Here is a 10,729-nt window from a genome sequence, read left to right as displayed (position 1 = left end):
AGCTATATGGGCCTTAGTGGGCTTTAGTGGAAAGGAGAAAGGGGCAGCCCAAGGTGACCGCGCGCCTCCCCCTCCCCTAGTCCTATTAGGACTAGGAGAGGTGGCCGGCCCCCCTCTCTCTCTTTCCCCCCTCAAGGAGTCCTATTCCAACTAGGATTGGGGGGGGGGGGGGGAATCCTACTCCCAGAGGGAGTAGGACTCTCCTGGCGCGCCCCCCTTGGCCGGCCAGCCCCTCCCCTTGGATCCTTTATATACGGAGGCAGGGGACACCCCTAGACACACAAGTTGATCCGTGAGATCGTTCCTTAGCCGTGTGCGGTGCCCCCTGCCACCATATTCCACCTCGATCATATTGTAGCGGTGCTTAGGCGAAGCCCTGCGACAGTAGAACATCAAGATCGTCACCACGCCGTCGTGCTGACGGAACTCCTCCCCGACGATTTGCTGGATCGGAGCCCGGGGATCGTCATCGAGCTGTACGTGTGCTAAGAACTCGGAGGCGCCGGAGTAATGGTGCTTGGATCGGTCGGATCGGGAAGACGTACGACTACTTCCTCTATGTTGCGTCAACGCTTCCGCAGTCGGTCTGCGTAGGTACGTAGACAACACTCTCTCCTCTCGTTGCTATGCATCACCATGATCTTGCGTGTGCGTAGGATTTTTTTTGAAATTACTGCGTTCCCCAACAGTGGCATCCGAGCCTAGGTTTTATGGTTTGATGTTATATGCAGAGTAGAACACAAGTGAGTTGTGGGCGATATAAGTCTTACTGCCTACCAACATGTCATACTTTGGTTCGGCGGTATTGTTGGACGAGACGACCCGGACCGACATTACGCGTACGCTTACGCGAGACCGGTTCTTCCGACGTGCTTTGCACATAGGTGGCTTGCGGGCGACAATCTCTCCAACTTTAGTTGAACCGAGTGTGGCTACGCCCGGTCCTTGCGAAGGTTAAAACGGAGTCTATTTGACAAACTATCGTTATGGTTTTGATGTATAGGTGAGATTGGTTCTTGCTTAAGCCCGTAGCAGCCACGTAAAACTTGCGACAACCAAGTAGAGGACGTCTAACTTGTTTTTGCAGGGCATGTTGTGATGTGATATGGTCAAGGCATGATGATGAATTTTATTGTATGAGATGATCATGTTTTGTAACCGAGTTATCGGCAACTGGCAGGAGCCATATGGTTGTCGCTTTATTGTATGCAATGCAATCGCGATGTAATGCTTTACTTTATCACTAAACGGTAGCGATAGTCGTGGAAGCATAAGATTGGCGAGACGACAACGATGCTACGATGGAGATCAAGGTGTCGCGCCGGTGACGATGGTGATCATGACGGTGCTCAGGAGATGGAGATCACAAGCACAAGATGATGATGGCCATATCATATCACTTATATTGATTGCATGTGATGTTTATCTTTTTATGCATCTTATCTTGCTTTGATTGACGGTAGCATTATAAGATGATCTCTCACTAAATTATCAAGAAGTGTTCTCCCTGAGTATGCACCGTTGCCAAAGTTCGTCGTGCCCAGACACCACGTGATGATCGGGTGTGATAAGCTCTACGTCCATCTACAACGGGTGCAAGCCAGTTTTGCACACACAGAATACTCAGGTTAAACTTGACGAGCCTAGCATATGCAGATATGGCCTCGGAACACAGAGACCGAAAGATCGAGCGTGAATTATATAGTAGATATGATCAACATAACGATGTTCACCATTGAAAACTACTCCATCTCAGGTGATGATCGGTTATGGTTTAGTTGATTTGGATCACGTGATCACTTAGAGGATTAGAGGGATGTCTATCTAAGTGGGAGTTCTTAAGTAATTTGATTAATTGAACTTAAACTTATCATGAACTTAGTACCTGATAGTATCTTGCTTGTTTATGTTGATTGTAGATAGATGGCTCGTGTTGTTGTTCCGTTGAATTTTAATGCGTTCCTTGAGAAAGCAAAGTTGAAAGATGATGGTAGCAATTACACGGACTGGGTCCGTAACTTGAGGATTATCCTCATTGCTGCTCAGAAGAATTACGTCCTGGAAGCACCGCTGGGTGCCAGGCCTGCTGCTGGAGCAACACCAGATGTTATAAACGTCTGGCAGAGCAAAGCTGATGACTACTCGATAGTTCAGTGTGCCATGCTTTACGGCTTAGAATCGGGACTTCAATGATGTTTTGAACGTCATGGAGCATATGAGATGTTCCAGGAGTTGAAGTTAATATTTCAAGCAAATGCCCGGATTGAGAGATATGAAGTCTCCAATAAGTTCTATAGCTGCAAGTGGAGGAGAACAGTTCTGTCAGTGAGCATATACTCAAAATGTCTGGGTATAATAATCACTTGATTCAAATGGGAGTTTATCTTCCAGATGATTGCGTCATTGACAGAATTCTCCAATCACTGCCACCAAGCTACAAGAGCTTCGTGATGAACTATAATATGCAAGGGATGAACAAGACTATTCCCGAGCTCTTCGCAATGCTGAAAGCTGTGGAGGTAGAAATCAAGAAGGAGCATCAAGTGTTGATGGTTAACAAGACCACTAGTTTCAAGAAAAAGGGCAAAGGGAAGAAGAAGGGGAACTTCAAAAAGAACAGCAAGCAAGTTGCTACTCAAGAGAAGAAACCCAAGTCTGGACCTAAGCCTGAAACTGAGTGCTTCTACTGCAAGCAGACTGGTCACTGGAAGCGGAACTGCCCCAAGTATTTGGCGGATAAGAAGGATGGCAAGGTGAACAAAGGTATATGTGATATACATGTTATTGATGTGTACCTTACTAGAGCTCGCAGTAGCACCTGGGTATTTGATACTGGTTCTGTTGCTAATATTTGCAACTCGAAACAGGGACTACGGATTAAGCAAACACTGGCGAAGGACGAGGTGACGATGCGCGTGGGAAACAGTTCCAAAGTCGATGTGATCGCGGTCGGCACGCTACCTCTACATCTACCTTCGGGATTAATATTAGACCTAAATAATTGTTATTTGGTGCCAGCGTTGAGCATGAACATTACATCTGGATCTTGTTTGATGCGAGACGGTTATTCATTTAAATCAGAGAATAATGGTTGTTCTATTTATATGAGTAATATCTTTTATGGTCATGCACCTTTGAGAAGTGGTCTATTTTTGATGAATCTCGATAGTAGTAACACACATATTCATAATGTTGAAGCCAAAAGATGCAGAGTTGATAATGACAGTGCAACTTATTTGTGGCACTGCCGTTTAGGTCATATCGGTATAAAGCGCATGAAGAAACTCCATACTGATGGACTTTTGGAACCACTTGATTATGAATCACTTGGTACTTGCGAACCGTGCCTCATGGACAAGATGACTAAAACACCGTTCTTCGGTACTATGGAGAGAGCAACAGATTTGTTGGAAATCATACATACAGATGTATGTGGTCCGATGAATGTTGAGGCTCGTGGCGATATCTTATTTTCTCACCTTCACAGATGACTTAAGCAGATACGGGTATATCTACTTAATGAAACATAAGTCTGAAACACTTGAAAAGTTCAAAGAATTTCAGAGTGAAGTTGAAAATCATCGTAACAAGAAAATAAAGTTTCTACGATCTGATCGTGAAGGAGAATATTTGAGTTACGAGTTTGGTGTACATTTGAAAAATTGTGGAATAGTTTCGCAACTCACGCCACCCAGAACACCACAGCGCAATGGTGTTTCCGAACGTCGTAATCGTACTTTACTAGATATGGTGCGATCTATGATGTCTCTTACTGATTTACCGCTATCGTTTTGGGGTTATGCTTTAGAGACGGTCGCATTCACGTTAAATAGGGCACCATCAAAATCCGTTGAGACGATGCCTTATGAACTGTGGTTTGGCAAGAAACCAAAGTTGTCGTTTCTTAAAGTTTGGGGCTGCGATGCTTATGTGAAAAAGTTTCAACCTGATAAGCTCGAACCCAAATCGGAGAAATGTGTCTTCATAGGATACCCAAAGGAGACTGTTGGGTACACCTTCTATCACAGATCCGAAGGCAAGACATTCGTTGCTAAGAATGGATCCTTTCTAGAGAAGGAGTTCCTCTCGAAAGAAGTGAGCAGGAGGAAAGTAGAACTTGACGAGGTAACTGTACCTGCTCCCTTATTGGAAAGTAGTACATCACAGAAATCTGTTTCTGCGACACCTATACCAATTAGTGAGGAAGCTAATGATGATGATCATGAAACTTCAGGACAAGATACTACTGAACCTCGTAGATCAACCAGAGCAAGATCCGCACCAGAGTGGTACGGTAATCCTGTTCTGGAAATCATGCTGCTAGATCATGATGAACCTACGAACTATGAAGAAGCGATGGTGAGCCCAGATTTCGCAAAGTGGATTGAAGCCATGAAATCTGAGATGGGATCCATGTATGAGAACAAAGTATGGACTTTGGTTGACTTGCCCGATGATCGGCAAGCAATTGAGAATAAATGGATCTTCAAGAAGAAGACTGACGCTGATGGTAATGTTACTGTCTATAAAGCTCGACTTGTCGCAAAAGGTTTTCGACAAGTTCAAGGGATTGACTACGATGAGACCTTCTCACCCGTAGCGATGCTTAAGTCTGTCCGAATCATGTTAGCAATTGCCGCATTTTATGATTATGAAATTTGGCAAATGGATGTCAAAACTGCATTCCTGAATGGATTTTTGGAAGAAGAGTTGTATATGATACAACCAGAAGGTTTTGTCGATCCAAAGGGAGATAACAAAGTGTGCAAGCTCCAGCGATCCATTTATGGACTGGTGCAAGCATCTCGGAGTTGGAATAAACGCTTTGATAGTGTGATCAAAGCATTTGGTTTTATACAGACTTTTGGAGAAGCCTGTATTTACAAGAAAGTGAGTGGGAGCTCTGTAGCATTTCTGATATTATATGTAGATGACATATTACTGATTGGAAATGATATAGAATTTCTGGATAGCATAAAGGGATACTTGAATAAAAGTTTTTCAATGAAAGACCTCGGTGAAGCTGCTTACATATTAGGCATTAAGATCTATAGAGATAGATCAAGATGCTTAATTGGACTTTCACAAAGCACATACCTTGACAATGTTTTGAAGAAGTTCAAAATGGATCAAGCAAAGAAAGGGTTCTTGCCTGTGTTACAAGGTGTGAAGTTGAGTAAGACTCAATGCCCGACCACTGCAGAAGATAGAGAGAAAATGAAAGATGTTCCCTATGCTTCAGCCATAGGCTCTATCATGTATGCAATGCTGTGTACCAGACCTGATGTGTGCCTTGCTATAAGTTTAGCAGGGAGGTACCAAAGTAATCCAGGAGTGGATCACTGGACAGCGGTCAAGAACATCCTGAAATACCTGAAAAGGACTAAGGATATGTTTCTCGTATATGAAGGTGACAAAGAGCTCACCGTAAAAGGTTACGTTGATGCAAGCTTTTACACTGATCCGGCCGATTCTAAATCGCAAACCGGATACGTGTTTACATTAAACGGTGGAGCTGTCAGTTGGTGCAGTTCTAAACAAAGCGTCGTAGCGGGATCTACATATGAAGCGGAGTACATAGCTGCTTCGGAAGCAGCGAACGAAGGAGTCTGGATGAAGGAGTTCATATCCGATCTAGGTGTCATACCTAGTGCATCGGGTCCAATGAAAATCTTTTGTGACAATACTGGTGCAATTGCTTTGGCAAAGGAATCCATATTTCACAAGAGGACCAAGCACATCAAGAGACGCTTCAATTTCATCCGGGATCTAGTCCAGGTGGGAGACATAGAGATTTGCAAGATACATACGGATCTGAATGTTGCAGACCCGTTGACTAAGCCTCTTCCACGAGCAAAACATGATCAGCACCAAGGCTCCATGGGTGTTAGAATCATTACTATGTAATCTAGATTATTGACTCTAGTGCAAGTGGGAGACTGAAGGAAATATGCCCTAGAGGCAATAATAAAGTTATTATTTATTTCCTTATATCATGATAAATGTTTATTATTCATGCTAGAATTGTATTAACCGGAAACATAATACATGTGTGAATACATAGACAAACTTAGTGTCACTAGTATGCCTCTACTTGACTAGCTCGTTAATCAAAGATGGTTATGTTTCCTAACCATGAACAAGGTGTTGTTATTTGATTAACGAGGTCACATCATTAGTTGAATGATCTGATTGACATGACCCATTTCATTAGCTTAGCACCCGATCGTTTAGTATGTTGCTATTGCTTTCTTCATGACTTATACATGTTCCTATGACTATGAGATTATGCAACTCCCGATTAGCGGAGGAACACTTTGTGTGCTACCAAACGTCACAACGTAACTGGGTGATTATAAAGGAGCTCTACAGGTGTCTCCAAAGGTAGATGTTGGGTTGGCGTATTTCGAGATTAGGATTTGTCACTCCGATTGACGGAGAGGTATCTGTGGGCCCTCTTGGTAATGCACATCACATAAGCCTTGCAAGCATTGCAGCCAATGAGTTAGTTGCGAGATGATGTATTACGGAACGAGTAAAGAGACTTGCCGGTAACGAGATTGAACTAGGTATTGGATACCGACGATCGAATCTCGGGCAAGTAACATACCGATGACAAAGGGAACAACGTATATTGTTATGCGGTCTGACCGATAAAGATCTTCGTAGAATATGTAGGAGCCAATATGGGCATCCAGGTTCCGCTATTGGTTATTGACCAGAGACGTGTCTTGGTCATGTCTACATTGTTCTCGAACCCGTAGGGTCCGCACGCTTAAGGTTTCGATGACAGTTATATTATGAGTTTATGCATTTTGATGTACCGAAGTTAGTTCGGAGTCCCGGATGTGATCACGGACATGACGAGGAGTCTCAAAATGGTCGAGACATAAAGATTGATATATTGGAAGCCTATGTTTGGATATCGGAAGTGTTCCGGGTGAAATCGGGATTTTACCGGAGTATCGGGAGGTTACCGGAACCCCCCGGGAGCTATATGGGCCTTAGTGGGCTTTTGTGGAAAGGAGAAAGGGGCAGCCCAAGGTGGCCGCGCGCCTCCCCCCTCCCCTAGTCCTATTAGGACTAGGAGAGGTGGCCGGCCCCCCCTCTCTCTCTTTCCCCCCTCAAGGAGTCCTATTCCAACTAGGATTGGGGGGGGGGGGGGGAATCCTACTCCCAGAGGGAGTAGGACTCTCCTGGCACGCCCCCCTTGGCCGGCCAGCCCCTCCCCTTGGATCCTTTATATACGGAGGCAGGGGACACCCCTAGACACACAAGTTGATCCGTGAGATCGTTCCTTAGCCATGTGCGGTGCCCCCTGCCACCATATTCCACCTCGATCATATTGTAGCGGTGCTTAGGCGAAGCCCTGCGACAGTAGAACATCAAGATCGTCACCACGCCATGGTGCTGACGGAACTCCTCCCCGACGCTTTGCTGGATCGGAGCCCGGGGATCGTCATCGAGCTGTACGTGTGCTAAGAACTCGGAGGCGCCGGAGTAACGGTGCTTGGATCGGTCGGATCGGGAAGACGTACGACTACTTCCTCTACGTTGCGTCAACGCTTCCGCAGTCGGTCTGCGTAGGTACGTAGACAACACTCTCCCCTCTCGTTGCTATGCATCACCATGATTTTGCGTGTGTGTAGGAGTTTTTTTGAAATTACTGCGTTCCCCAACACATGCTAGGCGTGAAAGGCTCCCTATGGTCCACGAGGCCTATGCACAACAATTCATGAAAGATCTCTCACTTTTCTTGGAGCTGAGAGCCAAGGAATTGGTCTCAGGAGGCCGAATGGTTATTTCCCTGGTAGGGACGCGTTCTAACGCAATTGCCTCCAAATTCATTCTTTTCCCGGGAATTGTAGTTTAGATCCTAAGTGTCCTGATCATAGAGGTACATTTCTAGCATAACACCTTTTTCTCTTGCGATCCAGCGTGTCATTATCTCACCGCATGGTCTATGATATGATTGGCAGGGTGTGATCGACAAAGCAAAGTTTGATTCTTTCTATGTGCCATTGTATGGACCTTCCAACGAAGAGCTAAGGGAGATCATCGAGGCAGGAGGCTCTTTTGCGATCAGGGAGATGCGGGTGCACGACCCTAGAACAGACATGACCGCCACAATGAGCACCCCAACCAGGTTTGTGAACAATCTAAGAGCCTTATTTTAGACAATAATAGTCTAGCATTTCGGAAAGGTTATGGATGAATTTGCGATGGCTGCGGAGCTGTATTGGATCCTAGATGAGAGCTTGCAAGAGGAGCGTGCCAGAACATCTCGAACTATGCTAGCTGTATCCCTTGCAAAGGCATGATGATGAGGCATAGGTGCCTGAAATACATTTGGTGAGATCGTACTATTGCTTACTTTGAGGCCCACTTAGTTGTAGCAGGCCATACATCACACAATGATATATAGTTCACACAACTAAGTAGACCACCAGGCAAAAGTCAGGTCTGTTCGCACTGGACCATCATCGTTCTCGTCTCTTCAGCTCCGTGACTGCTTCACTTCCCCAAATCCCGACTCCTGAACAGCGCCACCCCTCGCATGCCTGACGCCTCTCTGATTACAAGGACACGGCCGTGATACCTAGGCGCGAATTCACTCCCCAATGGTCCTCTCCTTCCTTTCTCAACGATCTGGTCACTCCCCATCAACTAGAGTTGGAGAGATCAAGATGGTATGTGTTCTTGCTTCACGTAACCTCGTTCCTCCATTCAAAGATTCACTGGTAATTAGCCCTGCCCTCCATCAGTCACGATTCCACATTGCACATTGTTCTGCTCTTCATTGGATCCAGATGTGAGAGATTACTCATGCAAGAGATTAGAAGAGAAAGGGTAAATTTTATTCACTTCATGGTGGTGTCGTCTTATTCGTGTTAATTCTGGCTGCTGCGGCCTGTGGATCAAGCCACCTACATCCGCACTAATCCGTTTCCAGGTTCTTCTGCTCCTGTATTAACGATTTTTATGCAGCTTATTTAGTGACATGTCTCCACAAGAAAGTACTCCCTCCGTAAACTAAAGTGATCTAAACGCTCTTATATTAATTTATAGAGTGAGTATTTCTCTTGGTAGTGATTAAAGGAAGGGAGAAAAATGGATAGATGAACTGGTAGAATCCCAGAAAGGATCAATTGCTTAGTTTTCCTTTTTTTGGCGGGTAATGGCTAAGTTTTCCAAAAGTAGTAATTCTTTGCACTTGACTGTAGTAAATATTGAAGAGCAAAAACTGACAATATTTATGCTGCTGCTGATGATACCAACGAGGGTGATAATAGTTGTAGTAAACAATTAAAAAACCTAGCTCATTCACCAAACTCAGAAATACTGCGTGTCAATGAACAACAATCATTCATTGTTTGTTTTGTTTTGCAGAAAAAATATATCTCCATTGTAACAAATTAGAAAATTGAGCTGTTCTGGAGCTATATTGTTCCATCAATCTACACTATGTACTGGATATTTACTTTGCTTATAATTTTAAAAATAAATAAAAAATGAGCATTTGTGTGTCAAGAAGGGCCCCATGCTTCTAATATTTACTTTACTTTGCTTCATTTCTGATTATCGCGCTGAATATCTCTCAAAACTGGCCATATGGAAGATCAGAGGATTGTCATTTCTGATTTGAAGACGGCAATTGGACTTAATCTAAACAGGAATCCAATAAAAATGCATTAATGTTCACATACTCCCTCCATTTTTGTATACAAGGCCTCTTCATTTTTCGTGTCAAACTTTGACTTATAATTTTGGTCAACAAAATATGAGTTATATGCCATCAAAAATATATCATCAAAAAGTTTTTTGAGAAGTGCATCCAATGGCATACTTTTCATGGCATATAACTCACATTTGGTTGATAAAATTAATGATCAAAGTTAGACATAAAAATATGAAGTGGTCTTGTGTACAGAAATGGAGGGAGTATTATTACTCTCTCCATATCACAACTAGGTGGGTGACGTCTCGTCCATGTCTCCATATAATTTTGATCATTCCGACTGAAAATTTAAAAATCATATGCACATATTCTTCTCAAAAATGATGTGGACAACATTATGGGGTGAGCTCCTAGTTCCCCGAGGGGACAACCAAATCACTAGGGTCTAGGGTCACAGAGACACGGGGAACAAGAGACGGGGGAGGGAGGGACCTTGGAGGCGGGCGCAGATGGTGGGGTGGAGGCCGAGGTCGGCGAAGGAGCAGGAGGAGAAGTGCCCCTCCTCGTCGTCTTCCTTGGCATACACCACCGCCGCCGACCTGCCGAGCTTTCTCTCGGCCGCCATGGAGAGGTCGCGGACGAGAGGAAGGAAGAGAAGGAGAGGGGTCTGTTTCCGCCTTCATAGAGCGTTTACGTACTTGATGAAGTGTTGAGTTGTGTTTTAACTGGGCCTGGGCTATGTCATGTTGGGCCCACCTGTTCAAAACTCTATCCCTAAAAAAAAACTCCACCAAAAGAGAGTACCATCCCTAAAAAAAGGAAAGTACCCCAACATTTTAATGAACAAAAGTGTGTGGGCCTCCAAGAGTCAAGGGTTCAAATATAGTTCCTGAATGATGAGGCGGAAAGAGGGTGGTCTTTGTAAACTTAAATGATTCCTAAACTCAGAGACATAAACATGGATTAATTAAGGCAAAATCTTACTGTTAAGGGAAGATATGAGATTGTGGGTGTGTGGGTGTGTGTGTGTGTGTGTGTGTGTGTGTGTGA

The 10,729-nt window shown here is 44.3% G+C and overlaps 1 pseudogene; it reads left to right on the top strand.

The window, feature by feature from the left end:
• LOC119349072 overlaps positions 1-8,321 on the top strand; it is an 11,692-nt pseudogene extending 3,371 nt beyond the window's left edge.
• The last annotated feature ends 2,408 nt before the right edge of the window (positions 8,322-10,729 follow it).

The sequence above is a fragment of the Triticum dicoccoides genome, chromosome 1A (genome assembly GCF_002162155.2).
Source record: "Triticum dicoccoides isolate Atlit2015 ecotype Zavitan chromosome 1A, WEW_v2.0, whole genome shotgun sequence".
NCBI lineage: Eukaryota > Viridiplantae > Streptophyta > Magnoliopsida > Poales > Poaceae > Triticum > Triticum dicoccoides.
Note: the sequence above shows the minus strand (reverse complement) of the source record. Positions and strands in the feature narration are given on the sequence as shown.